Source organism: Cydia strobilella, chromosome 7, assembly GCF_947568885.1.
Source record: "Cydia strobilella chromosome 7, ilCydStro3.1, whole genome shotgun sequence".
Classification (NCBI taxonomy): domain Eukaryota; kingdom Metazoa; phylum Arthropoda; class Insecta; order Lepidoptera; family Tortricidae; genus Cydia; species Cydia strobilella.
In genome coordinates, this window is record NC_086047.1 from 6,681,481 (window position 1) to 6,708,526 (window position 27,046).

At 33.9% G+C, this 27,046-nt stretch overlaps 1 protein-coding gene across 3 annotated transcripts in view; it reads left to right on the forward strand.

Annotated features, from left to right (window-relative positions):
• Nucleotides 1–1,098: 1,098 nt before the first annotated feature.
• Nucleotides 1,099–27,046, forward strand: part of LOC134743081 (uncharacterized) — a 222,626-nt gene continuing 196,678 nt past the window's right edge. Inside the window, exon 1 of one of the 3 annotated variants that reach the window (XM_063676391.1) lies at nt 1,099–1,801. The gene's annotated coding sequence lies outside the window, so the exon portion shown is untranslated. The remainder of the gene's footprint in view (nt 1,802–27,046) is intronic. The other 2 variants (XM_063676390.1, XM_063676389.1) reach the window with 2 other exon arrangements.

The window sequence follows — 27,046 nt, forward strand, 5'->3', positions numbered from 1 at the left end:
TACCATCACGCAAAAAACAGCAAAAAAATCACGTTTGTTGTATGGGAGCCCCATTTAAATATTTATATTATTCTGTTTTTAGTATTTGTTGTTACGCACGGTTCATGAGATACAGCCTGGTGACAGACAGACGGACGGACAGATGGACAGACGGACGGACAGACGGACAGCGGAGTCTTAGTAATAGGGTCCCGTTTTTACCCTTTGGGTACGGAACCCTAAAAACCAGACAGTTCATGAGAAATTAATCTTACTTCTATTATCCTGTTTACCTAATAGTTTTCATTATTCTTCTCTCTTCCGTCCCGAAGCAAATTTCAAAACTGTAATTTAGATAGGTACTTTATATTTCGAAACTGTATTTGAATAAATACGGTAAAATAACCTGCAATATTGTATATTTTTGTATATTTGACAATCAAGTGCAAAGTAGAGTGTATCTCAGGCATAAATGTCCATTTTTATCCTCGATTATATTGGTCCTCGCTGCGCTCGGACCAATAAATTCCTTCGTATATATATGGATCGCTTTATGCCCTTGTTGTAAAAATCTACTACTTAGTTCATTAATGTAAAAGTACCTATTGTCACTTTGTGTTAAGAAGTGTTGCCTAATGGATTAGTCTTGTAAATAATAAGTTAAAATAATGCCCTTAGGACAATTACTTACAGTAATAGCGATTGTCATTTCATTTAGGTCATTCTTACTGAAGCGTGTTATGGCGTGCTTAGAACGGATAACATATAAACCGGAACATACTTTGTAGTTTGTATACACACTGACATTTTGATAATAGTTGGACAATACGCAGGCAATTGGGTCAGCACTTTAATTTCAACGCCGAAAATTTACAGCAGCGCGCTAAAAGGCTTAATTGATTTGCAATCGCTTAAATTAGTTAATTGGCTACATTGGCGCTTTTTGCGTTGCACCCATATATTATATGCTTTAGTTACCTACCGCATTGTAACCGAAATTATGATTGACGTAACTAGGTTAGTAACGCTAACTGTGATACAAGTGTCGTGTCACGGCAGGCCATGGTAATTGCATAGTATGTTTGCATGCTGGTGTGCACGCAGGTTGGCGGACGGCGTTGGTGCTCTGTGCTGGCTCGGCCTCAGTCCTCCGTCAACCACCGCGCTCGCCGCTCGCGCGCCGCGCACCGCGCCCATGGACTACGATCGACCAAACGAACACGCATATCTCCACATTTCGAACCTTTCTACTTCTCTTAAAATCAAAACCATATCGGAACGAGTCGACGAATTGTGCGAGATTTAATAAAATGATTGTTAAAGTCAGTTTAGAGAACTTTTACCGACTTTGGAACACGCAGCTCACTAACTATTGACATATATCCTATGCTCCTCGCCGTTGATCCTGCTTGACATTGTTTTGTTTCTTCACCATGCAACTCAAAGGAACATTTTACCAAAACCTATTTATACACAAGAAGCGACTGAAACTTTCTACTTGCAACCTTTGAAAACTATACACAGAATTTATAAAACTATTTACACTGTTTTATAAATGGTTTTAGACATTTCTTTATCCCCTTAAACTGGTATAGAGACCTTTAAGAAAAAAAAATTGTGACCAAAGACATTAAACATAAATAAAATAATAGTAATAGTGCGTGTGGAATTACCTAGAATTTAAATACCTAGTGTGTGGTTTTATCTCATGTGTTAAAAACAAATTAAGTGTGCCATTAGGAACTAGTTCTAAACTTTAACAATAGACTATAGTGTGTGTATTTGTGTGGATTGTGTATTAGCGTGTTATATACTGAAAACGGTGAGTCGATTTATTTTATTTTTAAAATCGTTACGAATTTACCTTTGCAGAGGTCAATGATCTTGGTTTGTAGGCGTTAATGTCTGTTGCTTAGATTCTAGAACAATAAAAATGTGTAAGATAAGGTGGGATCACACTTACATAGTTTATTTTGCTCGGGGTAAGACTAACAGTATGAGGATTCCATACAAGTGATAGTCTTACCCAGGACGTGATAGTCTTATCCCACCTTACTTTACTTTAGAATAGAAAATTTATAAAAAAAATAGGTTACCAAACCTGCATGTTTTCTGAGTAGTTATAAGTATTTCAACATGTGCAAGGCGAAGAATGAATGTTAATTCTAAACTCTAAATGAACAAACATCTACAACTTAAAACAATATTTGTTTATTATTTACTAGATAATCACAAACAATATACTTACATGTTATTTTGTTGAATTCAATAACGAATAAACGTTTCTAAATACAATATACTGCATTTTGCAAAATTCTAAAAAAATATTAAGTCTGCTGCTGCGTTTGCGCCTTACTAATAATATTTTAATCTTCAACAAGATAATAAGTTTCACATATACGGTCATTTATCACTTGTCTTTAAACTTAGAGAACATTTATTGAGCAAGCTTTTATGAGATCAAGCTTCAAAAATATGTCATCGCAAATTTCAAAATGCGAATATCGTATTAAACGTAAAGAATCTATAGATAATATGAAACACTTCGTTTAAATAATATGTTTTATTTTTTTTGTCGATTGTTATTATAGATCAATCAGAAACCTATTATAAGAACAACTATATGGGTCCTGAAGCTGCATTTGATGTATAAACATCTATTCTAAACTTATATTTATTTGCCATAATTATAGTGCATTTGAAGTACAAGGCAGATACACTGCGAGTAAAGTCAAATAGCAAATCAAATTGGGAATTCAAAATTTGAATGTGGCTCCTGTGTAATATTTCTTTGTTTCATTTGCAAAAGTATCGAAATAGGTTTTCACATTGCTACGAATCTTGCTACAAACCTCTACGAGGTCTACGACGTAGCGGGATTGCCTTCACGGATGCCTTATCCTTTGCCTTTAGAAAGTGGGGAGCTGTTGTTGTTTTCTGAATTCTGAATAACATTAAATTTTTCCAATTACCGCGACTCCAAGTAAAATACATTTATTTACATACAAGATATATACAGTGGTACTACGTAAACGAAATTAATAACTAGCTTAAATCTAAAATAGGCCCTTGAGGCATTGTACCAAGGATGCTGGCGGCATTTCCCCGCTGTATCGCAATGCTGATACGTTGTGCGAGAAAGCCGCCAGCTCTTCGGTCACCAGTTACGTCAACCAGACGCTTCGCGATTTCTGCAAACAACTTATGCGCGCTGGGACCCCATGGACCTAGAGTTTCAACTCCAAATGGAACGAAATGATACTCTCTACAAAATTTACATTAAATTAAGTAACAATATTAGATTGGCTAAATTGAAAGGTATAAGTAAGTAAAAAGTACTCAATTTGGCTTGTTATTATCTCGAAATTTAGGCATCTGAAAATATCTAACCGTCTTCAAATACTTGTACTTGTATCGTGTATTTATGTAAGGCGTTTAAAAGCAAGATAAATATAACTTTTTCTTAGAAAAGAGCGCGGTCCTTCGTTGGCAGTTGTAAGAAAATGTGTATTTTATGTGTTTGCTGGCATATGCCAGCCACACCCTCCATTTTTATGTAATATCCTCGACATATTAAACAAATCAAATTATTTTATTAAAATATTTTAGTAAAAAATTATATTATTTTATTAAAATATTTTGATTTGTGTTATTTTAAGTAGAAACACGACTATACAAATTATATTTATACTGGAAGAGATGCCCCTGCTGATGTTCTGCTGGTTCGATCCCAGCCCTGGGCATTGGAGGTCTTGGTCACTTTTTTGTAAATGACCAGGGAGCGTACAATTCATGCCGATGACAGACAAATTACGTCAAGCTACGTACAGCATATTTCAGGTTGTACGTTTATTTATCGTTACCGTAATAACTGATATGAAAAATAGGATTAATCATTAATTTCTACTATCTAATCAACCTCTTCTGTTTAAGTAGACATATATTGAGACATAAGACGGACAGTAAAAAACATTATTATCTGACATTGTCATACCGTCAACGTCATACCTAATTGTAAATAAATTGGAGGCGTGCGGAAACGACAGATTTCAGTTAAATTTAATAAAATTGGAAACATTAATGCTTTGCTAACCAAAGTCGCCATGGAGGCTACAAAATTATTGTGCCAAAATCAATCCTTTTACCCCTTTATAAATAAAAAACAAGTTTATTGCTCCTGCTGTCAGAAAGTACTTATTTTTTATTTCAGTAACTAATGTAAAAACTATAGCGTTCGTTACAATGGATCGTTGATAGACTTCATCTGTCATTACGTATTTAAAAACATGTTTATATATAGTACGTCATTATGACTAAACCGGCATGAATTGTACGCTCCCTGTATATTATGACGTATGATTTAAATATAAATTTAAATCATACGTCATATACAGGGAGCGTACAATTCATGCCGGTTAAAAAAAATACTATAAAAATAATAATAAGATGAAATAAGTGAAGCGGATATGTGTATAAACACATACCCGCATGCTTATCTTATTATTATTTTTATAGGATTTTTTTACTAGTCGCTCATACCGCTAACCTTAAGTCATCAATTTTGCCATATGACTACTACCTAGGTACATCTCATAGTATTATTTAATATATAATGCGTTTCAACGACATTTTACCATAAGTAATTTCACTTGATAATAAAACTATGAAAACGGATTATATCGCGTATATTGAATTTATAATTCATCCCGACGTTTCGAACTCTTTACAGCGTTCGTGGTCAACGGGTGTCACGTCGGGATGAATTATAAATTCAATATACGCGATATAATCCGTTTTCATAGTTTTATTTCATGAGTAACTATCGCGGTAACCGAAGACAATATTATTCATTTGATAATGTTAACGGTAGGTACCGTGAATTGGGCAAATTAAGCTTTAATACGAGCCTTACGCGACATTTATGCTGCGCAAGGGAGCGTACATTCCCTGGAATAAAGAAGCAATTCACTCGGGTCAAATGCAATTACAAGATAATACGACGTTTAACAGCCCAGTTTGTCACAGTTACATTGAAATAAAATATTTATACTCTTAACAACATTGTGCACGTATCATTTTGTATGGAAACATCGACACAGATTGACCTGTTTTTATTTTATCATTATTATTTTTTGGACCCATCGATTATTTAAAATAATTTAAAAATATTAACTTTATCAAAAAATGATTGTTGAAGACCCCTATTCGTTTCGAAAGACCTATCCCACACTGTAGGGTTGAAGCGACGAAAAAAAATTACATTCCAACTTTACGTGTAGGGGATGTACCCTAAAAAATTTTTTTTAAATTTTAATTTACTATCCAAATAACAAAATATTTATTTCAAACACAGACTAATTCTTGAAGCTAATTGCCTTTTGAGCATTTTGAGCAAAATATACTTTCATTAAGTAACCCGCGTCTTTGAATGTGAGGTTAATCATCTTAATAGGCGCTATAAGGTAACTTAATTACAGATGGCTCAAATAATTGAAATAAAAAAAAACATGGTCCTGTAATAGAACTATTTCAATTGTAACCAACTACATAATAATGTACGGACTGCGACGACATACATACTTTTTAGATAGGTATTTCGACGATACATACCAAAGTTTTCCCTAGCTATGTATAGGTATACATAAGTATTTTTTGAGTGTGACAATTGTTCAGATATTTATTAATATTCTTCTTTTAATATTTTATTTCATAAATTGTTGTTTTTGCTGTTTTAATTTTAAGTTAACGATATTTTAATGAAAGCATTTTGTTTTATCCTTTTTTGTAAAGTACTGTCTTTTTATTTGAAATAAAAAATAATGAATCTATCTATCTACTCCCTACACAAAAATTTAATATAATAATATGAATAAAAAGTATAAAGTATAATTTTATTAATTTGAGCAAAATGGGTATTAAACATTTGATCAATATTTGCTGTTTATTTCGTTTATGTGCTATTTTTCTGTACCTAATAATAGGCCGACTAATCGGCCATTTTGGCCGACTAGTCGCCGACTAATCGCCGACTACAAATGTAGCCGGATAGTCGGCTTTCCCGACTAGTCGGTACATCCCTACTAAAACGGCCGTTGAATAAGTTGACGATCAAGATAAACAAATGGCAGGTTTAATGTAATGATGAACCTTATGTTTCAAATGTTACCGGTCGTTCATAAGTGTACAAAATTCATGCTTAATCGATGAGTAGACGTCAGGATGTAGTCCCACACATAAAACTAAAGTAAAAGTCCTTTTTAGGCGATTATAAAAATAATCATTTTTAATGAGGTTTAAATATAGTAAGTAGTAGTTCAAGTAATTGTCATTCGAGTTTGAACAATAATTTATGAGCTAATTACTTACCTATGCAAATTGACGTCTATTTACTAAATATAAATTATCTCTCTCTAACTCAAAGGTACGTAATAGTCGCAACGAAACTCATTTCGTGTTTCTAAATGAAATATTTATGTTTATGCTAGTTGCTCTCGCCTGCAGTCATTTGCTTTATGTCCCAGGGGTACTCAAAGTATTTACATATTATTATAACAGAGTCAGTGGTAAACTTACGAAAAATGGGTTTATAATGAATTTATGATAATATTCTTATAGCCCTCGCAATATTTCATAATTTATAATAAAGCAATTTGCAATCAGGGTTCTCGGTTTTTCGGTCTTAAACTTAGTTGATTTCATTAAACGGATTATTATAATATTTCAAATTACCTAAAAACAGCTGCTACATGAAGCACTAATGAGATTCTTGAAGTTGTCTTAATTTTGAAAATGGTCCTAGTAGGAAAACTGGTTAAAAAAATATTAAAGTAAGAAAAGTTATAAATTCGTAAAATATGTTTGGCTTTTCATGATCTACACTAAATTGTTACCAAGTAATAAAATAACTTTCGAAACTTTTTTAAATATATCATACCATTTATTTAGGATTATAACGGTAGAAAAACAGGTATGACTTACTTAGTTAGAGTTTGACTACTTTTATTCAACTACATATGACTTTGCAGTTAATTTCACGCTAAATATTAAACATTTCTCTTCAGAATACCTGTAATACATACACGAATATTTAATTATGTCTAGACTAATTAACACTGAGTGCCTATACTTGTTACTAATCATATTTAATTAACCTTGATTCACTACTTCAAACCTACAATAGACTCATTTGGACTACGTACTAATATGTAGAATTGTAGAGCACCATGTACGGGATTAGTATTTATCCAATTACATTTCGGCAGTATTATTTCACATGATTTTAACATCAGACAAAACTATGAATTACCTACAAGTTTTTACTTGACTATATTACTTTGAAGAGGCTACGTTTTTGCTACACGTTTGTAGTAAGATTATGTACGTAATTTTAAAAAGCAGCATTATTTGCGACATCAAGTATACGTTTTGACAAATTTATAACTTCTGACTACTGTCGTTTACATATTCGATTCTACACGTATTCTACGATACGGTGCTAAATAATTCTTCTTGAATTCACAAAATAGGTGTGACCGAAATAAATACATAAGGGGACAATTTTTTTTTTATAAATAACCTACTAGCCATTAGTAGTCTTTAGTCCATCTTATACGTACCGCAAAGTCACTACCGTGAGAGTGTATTTACGAGTATATTTGCTTAAGTTGTTTCATCGCCTAAAAAAGAGAAGCTCTTAAGAATACGCAGCTCATATGTTGTTAATCCCTTTTGGTTTTGTGTTTGGATTTTGGCAGGGTGTCAAAGATTTTGCACAGAGTGCCGAGGGCTTGGTCACTTGTTCTCATCAAACACGATGGGTAGAGTGTGTTTTAAGTGACATTTTCGCAGAGCGTGTAATTTGACACCGATCGGCTTTGAGCCGCAATCAGCGCAAGTTAATTTGACGGTCAAAAGACGAAGTTTATGAGAATTTATATATATTGTGATTATAAGTCCCACATATAGTTGACACGACGTGAAGTTAATAGAAATAAACATGTACGGTAGTTTTAAAACTCATATGGCGTTTTAAATACTACATATTATTTTATATGTTGTAAATTTTTATTCTCTGGTAAATATTAAAGTGTAGACAATCATTTTTGAAGAACGTTGTTTACAAATGTGAGAAATCCTTCAGGACAAGATGAACGTTTTTTTTAGATAAAGACAGGTACAAATCATGCTAATTTTTGGTAATTAATTTAAGTATCTTTAAGTATTTATTTAAACTGAAACTGTGTAATAATACCTACACAAAATACAAAAATGTAAAAATACCGAACATAATGCCGTTACCAGGCAATTATATTGCAAAGCAGAGTTGTCTGAAATTGAAGGAAAAATAGATTATGAGATGCAAACAACTAAATTACATTTATAGCCGGCAAAAGCAACAGCGTAGCGGATAAAAATCTTTATCCTAAACCTTCCAATATTAAATGAAACCAATAAATTGACATTGCTTTAAATAACATTATAAGAGTATCGTAAAGAGAAGAATCCCAAACAAACGTAAAAAAATGTCCCCATGAATACGTGACCTCCTAGAAAACGCTCGTATTAACAGAACATACGTACATACATCCTAAAATAAAATATTTACCACGGGTCGGGCATTACGCGAAGTCCAAGGCTCATAGTTTATTTACTGAATGATCTAGTTGTTGAGTGCTTGCTCAAAAAGGTGGACTCAATAGTACTCAGAGGAACGTGTTGAATTGTGTTCCTTGCGGCGATAAACTATGTATTTGCGTCTTCAGTAATGTTATGCCATAGATTATTTACAAGTTCAAGAAAAAATTGGTCCCTTGGAAACACAAAACTGCTAGCAAAGCATTTATATTCCACTTTGTAGGGTTCCATAGTCAACTATTAACCCTTATAGTTTCGCCATATATTATCCGTCCGTCTGTCTGTCCGAGGCTTTGCTCCGTGATCGTTAGTGCTAGAAAGCTGTAATTTGGCATGGATATATAAATCAACCAATCCGAAAAAGTCATAAAATAAAATCTAAAAAAATATTTTTTTAGGGCACCCCATACAAAATTGATTTTGTTTTTTTTTTTTTGCTTTAACTCAATAGTGTGGGATATCGTTGAATACTACAGGTCTCCAAGAATAATTTTTTGATTGTGATTATTTCGCTCCGAAAAAAAATATGTATCCCCCCGCTCTAACTTTTGAACCATGAGTCCAAATAATATGAAACAAATCGTTAAACAAAAGCTTAATAAATATAACATTTAAAACTTTCGCGGTTTGAACACATAATAAATCACATTTACAAACCTACCACCAGACCAGACCAGTACGACTAGTGAAACCTGTGTCGAAACGTCGGTAAATAAAGGTAACAAAATAAATTCGCGATAGACCCGTTTGTAAATGTGATTTAATATGAGCTTAATAAATACTTTCAATGAAAACTATAGCGAATATAATCGGTCCAGCCGTTTTAGATTTATTGCAAAAAGTTTTCTCTTCTTAGTAAAGAGACGTATTACAAAGCGCTGCAAAAGTATACTTCCTTTTGCCTTTTTTTTTTGTTTAGGATGGGAAAAATGCAATTACGCATACCACTCGGGCACGGGGACGAACCAGAGTGGTTATGTGGGACTCCTTGTTTTGGGCTAATGGGGCCCCAAGTCTACCCACTAAACAACCCCCCCGTCTGCCGCCATTGTGCTGTAGCGGTGGGCTGTAGGAACGCTCGCGCTTTACTTCTACAGCACCACCAGTACCAGTCCGTGTTTGCGGACCGCCGCCTCCGGAGGCCCTTTATGGCCTCGTTTCCTTATGGACCGTACCCAGTACGGTCGCCCTCTCAGGGACCTCGTGTGTGAAGGATGGCAGGCGTCCCCGTGCCTGTCATCCTGAGGTCAACCTACGGAGGCAGGCGGCGGTCATGTGCGACCCGTCTGCGTCGAGCACGCTATACTTCCTTTTGCCTATTCTGACATAATGGTAACTACGAAACCCTACACTGAGCATTGCCCGACATGCTATTGGCCAATTTTTTAACGTTACTTTTGAGCCTAATTTATGAATAAGGCTTAGCGTAAATGGCTGCCGCCTCTGTTTTATATTTATCTATAGAACATATATTTTTGCTTCTCTAAGATCGGTCAATCATGAGAACGAAGAGTAAGCCACACGAGAGTGCAATTTGTGATTGCTGTGGAATAAAGTGCAATAGAAAGCAATTGTGGAAAGCAAAGAATGAGGGGCAAATGGAAAGATGTGTGACTAAAGCGCGCGGTTGTTTTATGCGATAAACGCAGCGTTGAACGCATGCGATCAACGGAATGTAGGAAAAATAAATAAATACTTTTGCCAACATGCGTTGTACAGTCGCTATCAGATATATCGGAGCGGCCGAGGCGCTCAAAAATATCTGAACACGGCTCTATTGTCAAGGGGTTAGAGTGCGTGTTCAGATATTTTAGAGCACCTTGGCTGCTCCGATATATCTGACGGTGACTGTAAATGTAGGAGTCGTATATCTTATTGAACATTTTGAGGTTTTATAAAATAATCCAGGAAATTGCCTTCAAAACGTGCCTTATGGTACAAAATGTAATGAATACCTATTTATGATTAGATTTTTATAAGTAAATTAAAAAAAAGTGCGAGTCGGACTAGCCCACCGAGGGTTCCATACTTTTATTACTTGTTTTTATAGCGGAAACAGAAATACACAATCTGTAAAAATTTCAACTGTCTAGCTATCACGTTTCATGAGATACAGGCTAGTGACAGACAGTAGGACAGTGGAGTCTTAGTAATAGGGACCCGTTTTTACCCTTTAGGTACGGAACCCTAAAAATAACAAAGTATTTTTTTAAATTCATTAATTGCTGAAATAGTACCTACTTATTAGACGTTTGACTTTCTAATTATGCGACGGAGTTCGGTGTCTTAAATAAATAGTGTACCTACCTCTGTGAATTTAAAGTAATGACGTGGAACCAGACAACGTAGACTATTCCTTTTAGTACGACGTGTCAGACTGTCAGTGTATCCAACTATAATTTAGCTATTCGAGCAGATAATATAACTTTATGTCTGCTACCATAATAAATATTAGTAGATAATACATATTATTAGACAATATTATTATGTCCTTCGTTTTATTTCTGTTTTCATATTTCTGATAATGTCCAGTTTGCATTAGATACTTTTTTAATTTCTAAATAAATATTTTTAAAACGAGTATGAACCATTTAGTACCAATGAGGATATATCGCAACTTATTGACAAATTTAATATTATTTGTTCTCGCCGCTTAATATTACAAATATTGTGTCATAAAGTAACGTTTTTGCCATGGGATCTCAAATTTCATTATGAATAACTGAAAGGCTACAATAGGGAAGACCGGGGCAAGATGAACCTCGGGACAGGACAAAATAGAAAGATGAGACTAAACAGAAACATGTGCTGTTTTTGTCCGTTGCGATTTTCCATTATGCCCCGAGCTATGGGGCAAGATGTGATTTTTATGTTCTGTATTGATTTTCCTAATTACCGAAAACTAAGTGATTTAGATAGTAAAAGAAGCTGATTTTATAAGAGCTAACTTACTGATGTTGCGATACATGTAAAAGTTATTTCATTAAACAGTAAAATTTGCCTTATATGGTAGTTTTTCCCTTAGATATCCCGTCTTGTCCCTGTCTCCCCTAAATATTGTTTTTTAGCAATTTTTTTAAAGTTTCACACTACAGTCTTAATGGGATTTTTTGTTATTACTACTCAGAATCACGAGCTCCTTCGATCTTACTAGGAGAAAAAAAATTGTCCAAAATTGCCATACATTTTCAGTTTCTTTCATTACATTACCGTCCTACAAAGTCTATAAAAATTGTAACGGAATGTAAATAAAAATCTCAGAACACTTTTCTTCACCTATCAAGATCGAAAGAGCTCGTGATTCTGAGTAGACATAATCTGATAAAGGTGTAGTGTTTATACAACTTACAATGGCCCTTTAATAATACTATCACGTTCAAACAAATTACAAAATACTTTCAAAAACAGGAATTTTCTAATATATATTTTATTACAGGTACAATCAATATTAACGGACCATATTCGTAGTCTCAACCTCACCACGCAACTATTTCTTGTTGTGTCACTCAACAATGTATTATTTATTCGTATTTCTTATTATCAGCTATAGTAGCAAATAAAAAATCCTTTTATCTTTAAGTAAGTACTATTCTCTCTGTTACTGATGAAATAGTCGCACTATTCTCCAAAAGTCGAGAAGGACGTTGCGAACGGGTATAATCTATTAACGTACTCCCTTCTTTAGAAGCTCCGTACTTTTTCTCCCAAGTGAATCGCAGGTGCACTACTCCAGTATGTAAATGACAGCTCTACGAACCTTACCGAGCTGTCTCTGGATATATGTGTCCGCTGGGAGGATCCTAGAGTACCCTTTCATTTTGTGAAAGCAGTAAGAAAATTAGGTAAACGAGTCCTTATCGGTTGTACAGTCGAAGGCAGAAATATCGATCCAGACAAATGGCCAAAAATATGTGAACAGGACTATTGTCTAAGGTGTAAGAGCGTACACATATTTTTGAAACTTTGGGAATGTATATATATTTATGCCCTTGACTGAACAGTCAGCAACAGAAGTCGCTAAGCTGGCGGGGTATTCAAATTGATAATAATAGCTTGTGCAGATTATTTTACACCTTATGGGTTAGCTGCTGCACCGACTAAGTACTATTTAATACAGAATTGATTGAGAAAAATTAAGTTCTACTGTGGAAACGTTAAAGGTTTAGTTACAATTGGACGGTATTAATTTAAACATATTCATTAATCAGGAACATTATTAATGTTTCCACAAAATAGAACAAGACTTCTTATTGATTTAAGCTTTCACGATTTTTACTCATTATTATTCACAACGACGGATAACGCCGTCCTCGAAACGTCGGAGGTAAATTTAAAACTTATTTCACGCGATTAAGTCCCGTCCTTGTGAATAATAAAGACTTCTTATAATAAAACAAAACAAGCAATCAGTGCAACATAAATTCCCTTTGACGAATAAATTCAAAAATATCTATTACCTATGATATTAGTACGAAAAAATAAAATGTTTACAAAAGCATGTGTAAGCGGTGGACTTCAGATGTCATTCAAAAACACTTATTGAAATACTGTTTGTATTAATTTTAAAACGACTCGTAGAAATTCCGCCAGTGCCGTGCCGCGTGTGTCCGGAAGGCCGCAAACCGTTTATAAAAATTCAAAGGTCGGACTTTGAGGAAGTCGCTAACAGCTGAGCGATGAGCTGATTAGACAGCAGGCCAACTATAAATAACGAGGTGATTTGCTGAGAGACTGACCGTATTTATTCGAAGGTTGTGATTCAAAGGAATATTTCACTTTACGTGATTCATATTTGAAAAATCAGTTAATAGTAATAATAGTAGTAGTATAGTAGTAATTGTATCTAAGGTCGGACTTTGAGGAAGTCCCTAACAGCTGAGCGATGAGTGGATTAGACAACAGGCCAACTAAATATAAAAAATGAGGTGAACTCGTACGTTGTGATTCAAAAGGATTTGTTTTATCTAATACATTTTATTAATAACCCACCTATATATTCTTTAGCCAATATCTATTAATAAAACATGCCTTTAAAAATATAAGCACAAACCTTCAGTAATCGTAAAACTATAATTTGATCATATAGACCAATCTTGCAAGGACACGTTCTTTAAAATAAGCCTGAAAATAAGATATTATTTTATCATAGATATATAATTTTCCTTCAAGAACAAATATTTTATATCCTACTCTTGACCGTGAACTTCACAGACGGGATCATCAAACAACTATTATATTAAAATCCCAGTTAAATAAGTATCAAGTTTAATATTCTATAAAATTATCGTACTCTAGTCTAGGCTAATAAATTATTAACCCGGTTCGTTTCAGTTACTGATAAAGAAGTTTTTCATTCGCTTCACCACCTTGAGCAAGTACATATTTGCATTGGCAAAGAAACGAGAGGAACTTCCTCTCAGTTTTTCTTCTCAGACTTTTTTTATGTTTTCAGATTGAATCGCAATTGCTATCATTTACCTACCTATATACATATACAAAGTACACACTTAACATAGAAATTGTAAGAATTATTCATTTTTTTTGCTCAAGAACACACTACTAAAGTACACACTTTAGTAACTACTAAAAATGTATAATGATGTAAAAATGTTCCTGATAATCCCGATATACATGTTTCGTCAACATTAATTTGTCATCTATATATTTTATATTTGTCTCCAAAACCTACTGTGTATGTGTGTCCTGTAGCAGTTTGAATCCCGGCCGCAGGTGGGTCGCCGAATATATTTAGCGCTGCGTCGCGTTCATTGTCACTACGCGCCAAGGCCCGAGATAAATTGTTGGCCGAGCGATAACTACCGTTATGTAACGAGTGCACAATGTAAACAAAGGGTTTAACAGAAATTTAAAAAAAATTAACAACAAATTAATCGCGATATTCTCGATATAGCAATGTATTTTTAAATATTAATCACATGTACTATTCGTAGTTTTTAAATTATGTGGTCAGTATTAGTGAATTATGCTTTTTTAGGTACTATCGGTATTTGGTAACCACTTAATAAATACTAACTTAGTAGATTCAGACCAAGATAACTGCAGTGATTTTTATAGCACAGACGTGCAAGTGTTATTTTCAACGTCAAACTTCTATGAAATTATGACATTCTGACTAAGTACGTATATTTTGTAGTAAGTAAGTGTTTAATATTTTTCTTTTTGGTCACCGGGAAAACAAGTAAATTTACGTATGTCTGATGCTTGTGTGCAAATATTTTTTAATTGGTTAAGCGGATGTGACGAGTTAAAGAATAAAAATACCTGACAGCACTGGCACGTGCGCTGGCGACGATTAATCGTCAGTATTGAGAATGATCTTTTAAAATTTAAATGCTTTATGCGATACTATCGGGATTAGCGTCCATCCTAAATACTGTCTTGTATACTTATTTTTAGCCAAAGTTCATTTTGTAGGAGTTAATAAAACGCTTCCAATTATAACTTTTTATTTATGGTCAGCATGTAATAGATAGTGACGGCAGAAGTAACCAAATATATCGGAACACCTCGTAATTTATATGGAAACAAAGCTCTGTTACGATATGTATGACCACTTTGGCCATCTCTACATACACAATACACACATGCTTCACATATAACTTTATATTAAACTAATTGTAAATATAAATGTGAGTTGACAATTTTATTGTGTATAAAATATGACAACATATTATATTTTCGTGTTTGGTACAATCAGCAGCAGACGTTGCTAAGCGGGCGAGGTATTCAAAATGATCTTGACGCGACTTTATTATTAAGAGAATGTCAAGAGCGTGTCAAGATCATTTCGAACACCTCGCCCGCTTAGCAAGTTCTGCTGCTGACTGTACTCTGCGATAAGTAACTAAATTTGCAAACTAAATCGCAGTTCATTAACCAAAAAATTCAAGCTCGTGTCAGAAATTATAAAATGATATCAACAATAAATCTTATTTCAGGATTCTCCCAAAATATTTCTTCCCGTCGCAATTAGTGAAAAGTTAATTAAGAAAACCTAACTCCACAATATGAGGGTTCCGTCAGGGACAATTATTTATAATGAGGGTTGAGATTATTTAGCTCAGAAAGGCAAATTCATCAATTCTATTCTTTTAAAATACGTTTTTGTATAAAATATATATGCAACAGCACATTCACATTAATAAATGTGAAAGTTTTATTCTATCGTCCCAATTTTTTTGATCTGTCTATTAGCATGTAGCATCACATAGTTAGTGCATTAGTAAAATTGTACTTTATTTCTAGTACTTACTTAAAGTTCCATAGTCTTTAAAATAAGCATCATTATCGGACTAAGTATCGATACTTAATTCACGAAGGCTGATATTTGCTTGTAATTTCATACAAAATTTTAAGGTTAGTTAACCTAACCTTAAACTACGGTAAAAATACGTCAAACTATTTATCTGTCAAATTCTACGGTGAATGGCAAATAGTCATATCATTTTACAGTCACATACGACTTTTTTGTTTTTGAGCGTCACGGACGTCATGATTCCGTCAAACAATATTCCCAACGATTGGCTTCTCGCAAGCGTGTGAGGTATCTTTAGTCTTTGACTCGCGTATGATAAGTAAGTGTTATTAATTAATAATTAAATTACAGCGCCATTCCGTGTTGAGTAGCTGAATTAAATTGGCGTAGGGCGAGCTTCTGTAAGATAATTCATTAGGTTAAGATTAAAAACGCGATTTTAATAGCCAACATAATAAGTTAAATACCAACAATCCGAAAAGAAGGTTTACTTGCATCGTGGTTTCATAAAACCACACAATTACTTTTTTTGCAACATGCGAGAAATACTAAACTTAAATTTTGACATTTCGGGTGAATCAATCCTTTGATACCTATAGAATTGTCCTACGTAGGCGATCTCATTGCGAATATCAATGCAATTCCTTAACATCAATTATTAGGCAATTCATTAAATCTCTCAATTTCACCCCCCTTTTCACTCTTTAGGGAAGATTTCCGAGATAAAAATTATCATATGGCCTTCCCCGGGTCTCCAACTATCTCTATGCCAAATTTCAACTAAATCGGTTCAGCGGTTTAAGCGTGAAGAGGTAACACACAGACTTAAAGACAGACTTTCGCATTTATAATATTAGTTTGAACAAAAAGGATATAATAAGATAGAGCGGTACTGTCATAGTAAATTTTGTAACCACTGTAAATTCACTGCCATCTATCGACATACTTTAAAACTAAAACTGAAGATTTATAAAAATACGTTAAAATGTATTTAAATATGGATAATGATTTTATTATTTGCATTAATTATTTCTATATGATTTTGATCCATGTTCTTTCACTGGTATGCTTTAAAATTATAAATAACAAACGTAACCGTCAACGCCCTCTATACGCGAGTAGCCCAAAGCTAGTGGCGCCATCTGATCGAGAATAAAATTTTCGTGATTATCGAGGCACGTTTTTTCCTTAGACTGTATCCATCTATTACGGAGTTATATCTATCTTTGGTATGAATTATAACCGGGTTTATGGCGAATTTTTGTTTACCTTTATGCCGACGTTTCGACACAGGTGAAGCCTTAGCTTCATATATTATATAGGTTCAATTCATAACTGTCAAATATTGGTCGTTACGTTGCGCCGACTATAGTGTAATATGTATCGCTGATTAAAAACAAACATTCACCGAATTGGACATGAATAGTTTAATTTAATCATTGTTCTTTCGTCATTACAACTGACTACACGTAGGCGCTTCTTTATAGGCATATCAGTGGAAGGAAGAGATTTCACTAGGTAATAATATAACACAATCTTGTATTGTTAATGGAATAAATATATATATATATATATATATATAATTTTCATTCCTCAACTGTATCGTACATTGTTAAACATAGCTACGTTGAACCAAGGGACTAAAGCCAATATGACAATAAGATTGTTGGCTGACAACTACCAATCGTAAAAATAACTGGTTAATTGAGTGGTTAAAGGATAATTAAATAAAAATTTTAACAAGCAGAAATGTCTGCGAACGATGCTATTAAGCATAGAATAAATTTAAAAGTGGAAAAATTACTTCCTTGAGCGAGACCTGAACTCACGGCCTCCGGATCGACACTCCAGCGCTCCGCCCAAAGCAGCAATTTTTCCATTTTTAAATTTATTCTAAGTTTAAAGGATACTATCGGCTTCTTGTGGGTTGGTATGATAAACGGCAGTAGTCGCTACGGGGAAGCCGAGCCTAATACGTTATGAATGAACTGAATGCGTGTCACATGTAAATTATTAATCTTATGGACCGCGTCAGGGGCTGTGCTATTGTGTAACTTGAAACGCTAACGGCGGCCCCAGCGCACTCGGGAGGCAAATGAAAACTACACCACTGTTAATTTTAATATACGCATAACATAAGGTAGGTATTATACTATAATAGTTAATTATAATAATTAGTAAATATATAGGTAACTATAATAGTTAGTAAAAATATTCTTTTCATCACAACTTGTTAAGGCCTAAGGTTAAGGCTCTATTTATTCTTCAAAAGAGTGTAACAAAGGGGCATATCTGTGGTTAATAAATCGTATAAAAATAAATATTTAAAAAATATTTTTCATAATGTCAAAATTCAGGGAGGAAAATAGGGACTAATACGTTTATATGGAGAAGCGGATGTCCACTATCGTTTTAAGGCGGTTCCCTGAGCCAGAAGGCGAAAAATCTCCTTATATGATCATGTTTTTCTAAGAGGCGATGATATTCGTAGACGTATATATAGAAAAAAAAATTGTAACCATCATGCTACTTTTTAGTATAAAAGAAGTATTTAGTTTTAGTTTTAGATTTAAGTGTTATATACTAGATTTAAAGACACAAACATAATGGTTTATACCCTAGCGATTTCGGAAGAGCGGGGTTTTCTGTCACAAGCATATCTAATGCTTAAAAGAAGATCCCGTCCCATGCTGTAAACTACTTGTAAGGAACCAATAAACATTTTTTCATTTTCATTTTCATTTTTCATATTCGTAGACGTGGAAAAAATATATGTAGTTCTTGACTATATTATCTTTAATAACATAGCTTCCGATACACGAATTATGACACTTCGCTCGATACAATTAATTCCCAATGTAACCTCTAACTCGGACTCGTTCATTTGGATTTGATGTGTAATGTTATACAGTTAGTATTTTCTTCGCGTTGGTGTGGTGAAACAACTCGGTAGCAAAGTTTGTTAACCCTCGTGCCTTGAAACCCTCGTGCCTTGAAACCCTCGTAACGCTCAAGATTAAACTTTTCGAACCGACTCGCTAGGAGTTGAACAAAAACTTTGCCCCCTTGTAAAACAAATATGTATTGTATTAATTGCTCCACAAAAGAAAGACAAAAACAGAAACATTCAAAATATCAGCAGGCGGCCTTATGGCTATTGGCGATTCGTTCTGGACAACCTTACTACTAACTTTTCTTTAGTCATTATGTCGCTATAGGTACTTACCTATTGCCATCGTCAATAGGCGGGTAATCCATCAATCATATGTGTCGTGAGAAGATGGATTAAGTTTAACGTTTTACTTATTTTCTCGCCAGTTATCGTCGTTATTGTATAATTGATTTTAGCAAAATATTATTTTACAAATAAATATGTCATAAATATCATAAAAATAAAGATTTTTTAAGTTTTTGACTGTAATCACCAGAAGAATCTAGACCAATACAGATTGGGACATCACAAGGTATTTTAAGATTGTTCGTAAATGTATGCATCACGACGTATAACTTATGTACCAATGTACATATTAAATATTTCGTACGTAATACAACATAGCAAGTACTTGTTAAGTATAAGTATAAGGGGCAAAATGTTGGTTGCGGGAAAATTGTGTGATATCATTGATGTGTGTGTAGTGCTGACACGACTAGGTACCAAACGGCTAGGTAGGAACTATTTCCTAGATCGTCGAGTCAACATCCCACATGGCGGTTATCTCGTGAGCCAAGTAGGTACTTGCTGGACTTGTTCTTCTCGGCCTTCACGAGATTCTCATCATGGGGGATGGTGACGTCGACAAGCACGGCCGTTATAATTACTTTTTACTTATTATTAAGTATATAGAATAATTTTAACCTACCTAGATTTTAATTAAGTCATAATGTCAGGTACAAGAAAAATATTTTGCGTGAAAGTGACTGGAATTAATTATATTTCACTTTAGCCGACAAGCGCTGTGCCTATTATATAATTAGATTATACCTACATTTTGACGCTGTTTTCATATATTTAGAATTAGTTTTAAAAAGAAGAAGTTTTTTACCACGTTGTCTAAAACAACTTTCCCCTATACACGGAACAATCGCTTGCACTTCTAAATATGTTCCGGATATTTATGGTTCGGTCAAATTGTGTTTTTTGAAAAATAAATTATAGCCGGCTTGAAATGAATGTATTTAGTGATACCTTTGGGTATGGTGCTTTACGCACACTAGCGTCCCATTCCCTCCTCTTGATGCAACCCCCCTTTAAACATGAAATATGTCCCGGTTGAGGTTTATTTTTTATTTTTTGGGGAAAATATAAAGTATAGGAAAAAAGTGTTAAGGAAAGAAATAATCCTTATGTAATTCTTAACAAAAAAGGTCATATTCATTTTTTTGATATGATGCGCCATATTCATGTTATAGCTAAATGAAATTAACCTTAACTTAAAATTTAACCGTTAAACAAGCTGGTTTTCCCCATACGATTTCTATGAGTACTATCACGTACTATGTTATATTGAACTTCAATAAGTTAATACATGAATGTGGTAAGTCTTACCAAAAAGTTGCATGTAACCTTTTTTGTTTAAATTTATTAAGAATTATTTCTTACCTTGACATTTTTTTCCTAATACTTTTCTCAAAAATTAATTAAAAAAAAGTCAACCGGGACATATTTCATGCTAAGGGGGGAGGGGGGGGGGGTGCGTCAGGGGTAGGAAAGGGGCGCTAGTGTACTTAAGCACCATACCCAAAGGTATCATACTTACGTTCATTTAATGCTGGCTATAATTTGTTTGTTTTCCCCATACATTAGAACATAACTTGACCAAATCAAAGTAAGTCGAAGTAGTTAATGGAATTAAAAATGTGCTAGGCTGTTAGTGGAAAAAAGGATGGACTAAAATTGACTTATTGAATGAAAAACCGGACGCCAGCCTAATAACACTGTGTAGTTTAAAACAACTTGAGTATTGAGAGCGTGTGTAGTTTATTTTGAAAATATCACACGTTCTGCTACTTCTGCTGCTGACTGTACTCTTATGACTTGCAAATTTTGAGAAGAGGCCGCATGATGCCAATTAGCAACTTTACAACAAAAGTTACAAAGTTGCTAATTTGAAAGGGTTGCTATGGCAACAACACTCGAATTACGAATGAGGCTTTGTTATTTTTTAGACGCTCGTATAAGTAAGTATATGTAGAAAAGGTGTGGCTTATAACAAAGCGAATAATTACATGGCAAAGTAATCACTTGGTTCTATTCTTTACAAGTCTATATAAAATGAAGTATAAAGAATACCTATGCCTGTATTATTAACTATCACTACACCTTACAAAACAAAGTCGCACGCCGCGCCTGTCTGTGTTTATGTATGTTCACGATAAACTCAAAAACTACTGAACGGATTTTCATGCATTGTTCACCTATCAATAGAGTGATTCTTAAGAAAGGTCTAGGTGTATAATTTGTTACGGTTTTGTGTAACGAAACCGGGGCGCGTCGCTAGTATTGACTATTAGTATTGAAGTTTATGTTATTAAAACGTAGAAAACAAGGAAAGGGTTTTTAGTCCAGTGCCCGTTGACCTATCAATCTATTGAATTATTCTCGATAGACACATTGTCCCACTAGTAAGCTTGCTTGATACTAAGTTGTTGTGCAGTATCGTTTTGCAGAATGTAGAATCACAGTGTCGATATCCTGATAAAACCACAGATTTGACAAACATGAGTCGCGTTAGACACAATGCACTCCCTTTTTTTGGGCAGTCATGTAAAAACTATGACTTCATAACAAGCCAATTTTGCACACATACATACTCACTTATCGGGTTTGAACTATTGACAGCTCAGCCTCGAATAGTAAATGACATGTATGCGTAAACACGAGGAAACCGACGTGTTGTGAAATACTCGTAAGTTTAGAGAGTAGAGACTCGTATTGCTTATGCACTATGGTAAATACTAAATATTGTAAAGAAGTTAGAACGTTAGTTTTTGCGTTACTCACAGGCCACTCCCTGTATTTAGACAGGCACAATTAAAGGGCAGTAAACGTTAGCAATTTGTGTTACCCAATGCGGGCCTTCTCTCGGGATTCTTTGGCCTTGCCGAGAACGTTGGTTTGCGGTGCTATTATGCGTTAATTAGTGAAATTACTTTCACGGTCACTGTTTTAATAGTTGGCAAAAAGAAAGTTAATAAGCATGACTAAATTAAAATAAACTTTATGAAGATCCTTACAACTTGTCTTGCAAGGTAATATAATGCGATGCGATATCTTTTAATCACAGATAAGTAACGGTCTCCTCCTAGCCTAAATAACCGGTAGTGACCCTACCTACAAAGCTAGATGTCTTGGGTTCCAATCCTATACTATTATTTATTCTTGAGTTACGTGACACTAGAACATGGCACATGAAGAATGTTTTACAATGACACCAAAAATACGTGTAACGCTGCGTCTTACGTAGGCGAATACTCGCGAACGCGAATGCGGTGAGGCGGGCCCAGGGCGTTCGCGTTCGCAACGAGACCGCCCACGTTGGACACTTCTATAGGTATCAAGGGATTGAACCACCGCGCGCCGCATCGCTTCGCTTCGCGTTCGCGTGTTGTTCGCCTACGTAGTACGCAGCGTAAGAGACTGTGGTATGATATACATACGAAAAAACAATAAATGTCCCTATTGTACAATCAAATAATTAAATTTCAGTACCATTTCATACCTTGAGAATCAATATGAAAGTCGCTTGAGACCTCATACTATTCTCACTGTGACAAAGTACAAAATGGGTTGGAAATTAAATTATTTGACTGTACTTGACTGAATCGACGTCGTCTGGAACAATTTTAAGTTAATAATATTTTACTAAATACCTACTAATTATTTTTCATTCATCACTAATGTCTAAAACAAATACTGATATCGAATTGTTTACCTACTTATATACAAAAGATAAAAAGGTAATTGAATTAGCACAATAGAAGAAAAGTTAACACGTTCACGCCCTTTTCTTCGAACCTATTCTTAAGGAAAATCGTGTAGTGAGAAACGTAGAAGGGTACAATGACATGTAGGTATAGACGTGTTCACGGAAAATACAATATTAGATGAACGGTTAAAAGATTATTCGATTATGAGATAATCGCTCTTAACCGATAAGACCGCCTGTTGTTACCTCTATCCTTATGTTACTGTACATTTAATGTAAACTATATGAGGTGTGCAATAAAGAGTATTGTATTGTATTGTATTGAATAGTATTGTATTGTATTGTATTATATTGTATTGTATTGTATTGTATTGTATTGTATTGTATTGTATTGTATTGTATTGTATTGTATTGTAATGTATTATATAGTATTGTATTGTATTGTGTTGTATTGTATAGGCTTGATATAAATTCAACTTTAAACTAGAGTCAATTTGATTTCCAGTACACGGGTTTTAAAGTTTTCCATTCTGTGACCTTGAGACCAATTACAAATTACATTGTGACATCAAAATGACATAGCTCGCGCCAATACATGTACGGACAAGTACGCGAGAAATGCACGCATGACTTACATCATTTATATGTAACAATGTAAGTTGGACAATAATGTGTTTGAATAAAACTAAAATCATAATTTACCTATTGGTTGCTAAGAATAGTGAGCAACCGCTTTTCCATAGGTACAAACAGTGTCCATTTTCCTCTCTTGATATTAACATAAGTAATAATATTTTTAAACGGTTTTATGTATAATTAACCATACACGGTTTTATGTATAATTAACCACTTTGACGTCCCTTCCGTTGATTTTTTCCGTAATTTAATTCATAAGTATAAAAGTTAGAATTTTTTAAAAACTTGTTCGCAATTGGTTTTTCTCTTCTAACTTATAAAAATGAAAAAAAAACGTAAAAAGTCAAACAAAGGAACAGTCAACCTAAGGAAAATGGGTACAACATTTGTAATGGAGAAGCGGCCGTTCAATTCCATCTAAATATTTGACGTTTAATCAAAACGCTTTCCGCCTAAATCCAGGTGTAATGTAATAATTAAATTCAGACCACGAACGCAAACAAAATCGACACGTCGCATCTCAACGAGCGTCTACGACAAATTGAGTTGCGACTCGGAACACGTATCGAATCAATCTTTTCAAATACATTTATCTAAATTTCCAGTTTGTGTTTGTATTTTTGAAATGAATAATATAAAAAATAAAGTAGATTGAATTATAATTTTACCTTAGATTTTTTTACGGACAAATCGTGTTTATATCATTAGATTATATCTATTATATGTGAAAGGTTGATTCAGGAGACGTGAGCAGGATTCAGTAAATTATAGCCTATAGGCTACTGTTTCGTACAAGTATTGATGTGATTAAGGTTATTTTTGTGTTGAAAACAAATAGGTTTATTTATTCACGAAATGCGTGGTCAATTGGTCATCATACAATTAGAATACTTCCGTCATATTACCACTTTATCCGTGACAAGTGTAAATCAGAACAGAATGTCATTTTAGTCTAGTTACTTTTGAAAAATCGTATCTCACTCAAGTGTGAGTGTGACAATTTACTTTTTTAATAATCAAGGTGATGTTGGGTGACCATGATTATAGATAATTAAACTTTTACTTAACTAACAAAAAGTTAAAGAAAAAAACAGGAACAATGCGTCATTTACTTAAATACGATGATAAACGTTCTAATATCATTTATTGATTTTGTAGGGTTGGTACTGCTCACGTCTCACGATTCTCATAAATCAACCTGTACATACATCCGATCCAAATCCACTACAAATTATAATATAATATATCATAAAAATCAAAGCAATAAATAAATCATTAATTTAATACATACCGAAATTTAATTAATACACCTAAATGTAAATAAAAATGTGATTGTTTATTTTTAAACAATTTAAATATTCTTACTTCCGGATACAAATTTCGTAACATTTTTACTTATCAGATCATAGAATAAATTATGTTGTTTGCAAAAATGTTTGAGCACAGAAGTCGGATTCGGGACTCGGAATTTTGTCGGTCTTGCACAAGTTTTTACAGTGTGTAAAGCAACAGTAAAATGCGGTGCGCAGCTTCTACTCCAGTTTAAGTCCCGGGCAAGCTCGGTTCTCCATACAAACGTAGTTAAGTACGCTCTCATTTTAAAACGACTAGCTAGATTGAAACTTTGTATTTACAATAGGATAAGGTATATCTAGGTCTGTAATTAGTTTATGTAGCTTCAGATACCAAAGTAAAGAAAAATACAGTGAATTAAAGTTTTTCATACAATACTTGTTTTTGCACTATTTCGTTTGTTTTATATACGAGAGCTATATAACCTAATTATAGACTTAGATATAACTTATTTCATTGCATGTGCAAAATTTCATTACAATTCAACAGACGGTTTTAAAATAAGAACGAAACTCCGTTTGTATGCGAAGGTGAAATTCGGCCGAGCTTGCCGGGGACTTAATATCAAAAATTACAAAAAATTGCATCCGAATATTGACTTTTAAATTTTCCTTTAAACTTGGTCATTGCATTTTAAATTTTGCTCCGAAATGTAACATTTTATAAAATCAGGTCTGTCATTGGTTTTCATTGGAACAGAGACTAACATCGTTTAATTTATAAATCTTATAATAATAATAATTTCATATAAGTATTATGCCTTTAAACACGAGTTGCCAGTAGCCATTCTCATTATTAGATACAGAGAAGCCGTAGTTTAATTAGAGTTAGTAGCGGGTACCTGCGTATTAGTGACGTGACAAGGTTACGAGTATATTCCTGAAGGAATATAATCACCTGTTTTTAGTTTCTAAGTCTTTACACGGACACTACTTATTTCTAAAAATATTGGGTATTTAGATGTATTGTAAAGGGTCATTCATATATTTTTAAGACAAACATTGCTCAACATGTTTTGCTACATAACGAGGAGCTTTAACAGCACCCGTTATCTCACGAAAGTTTTAGGTGGAATTGATACTAAAATATCGTTCGGTAGAAATACAACATTCCGATTTGTTAAAAAAAAACTGCTCTTTTGTACCGACAATACAACAGTAGGTAGTATTTACTAGCTTTATTTCATTGGATAGCCGGTACTATCTATCCTTTGACATGAAGAAGAAAAGGATCCAATATGAATTTATTCGGGAATGAACCCATCGAATTTCTAGGAATATTTCGGCCTGGGGCACATTCTCAGGAACGGCTATCGGCCCCTCACTACCTGCGTAGCTGCGCTTGAAGGGTGGCTACAAACGCCTCCGGCTCTAAACCGCATGTAACTATAACTAGGCTACGTCCGAGGCTTTTACTCGCCGCTGTTAATGTTACTAATGTGTATAGGTTAAAGGTTGCGTGTCGGTTAGTAATTATATGTCAATGCGTATTGAACGTTTCCATTCCCCTTGTATTATTCTTAGGAGTACATGTGCGAGTTGATGTAATAGAAGAAATATTTATGTTAGCTACTCCACTGCTGTCTAAACTAATAACAAGAGTTAGTTTATATGTAACAGAAAAGAATATTGCAAAAAAATACTGCTGTTTTGAATGGTAATTTAAATACATAACGATGAGGATCTAGAATCGCGAATTAGTAAATTTATAATTATTAAACTTCACTAAGAAACATTTTTGTTAACTCACTTTAGGTATATTATCTTACTTTTTTCTTTTTTTTTATTATGACTAAGTATACAATATTTTCCCTAAACTGAAGACGTTTGTTGGCGAATAGTGCGCTCTTATTTTATGTGTACTTTCTTGAGTTTTTTTGAACTACATACAGAGTACAGAACAAACTGTAGGAATCTACTTATTAAGTTTACTTTTTATTTATTTATTAACATTGTTTAAGGCTAAATTTCTTAAGAATAATAGTTTTTTTAATACTTTATAGCTATCGTGTGTACCTACTTTATCTCACGAAGGCCATGACCCTGAACCTTGTTGTATGTTGTTGTTAATTGTAACTATATATGTCGCTTTCTTGAGATGAAATATCTACACCTGCCTACCCACCGTTTGTATAGACTGAAGGCGTAATTTAGCGTAACATAATTTAGCGCATGCAGCTGCATGCGCTAAATTAAGTGAAATTATTATCAGCGTGACAAAGAAGTGTCACTTTTTAACATCG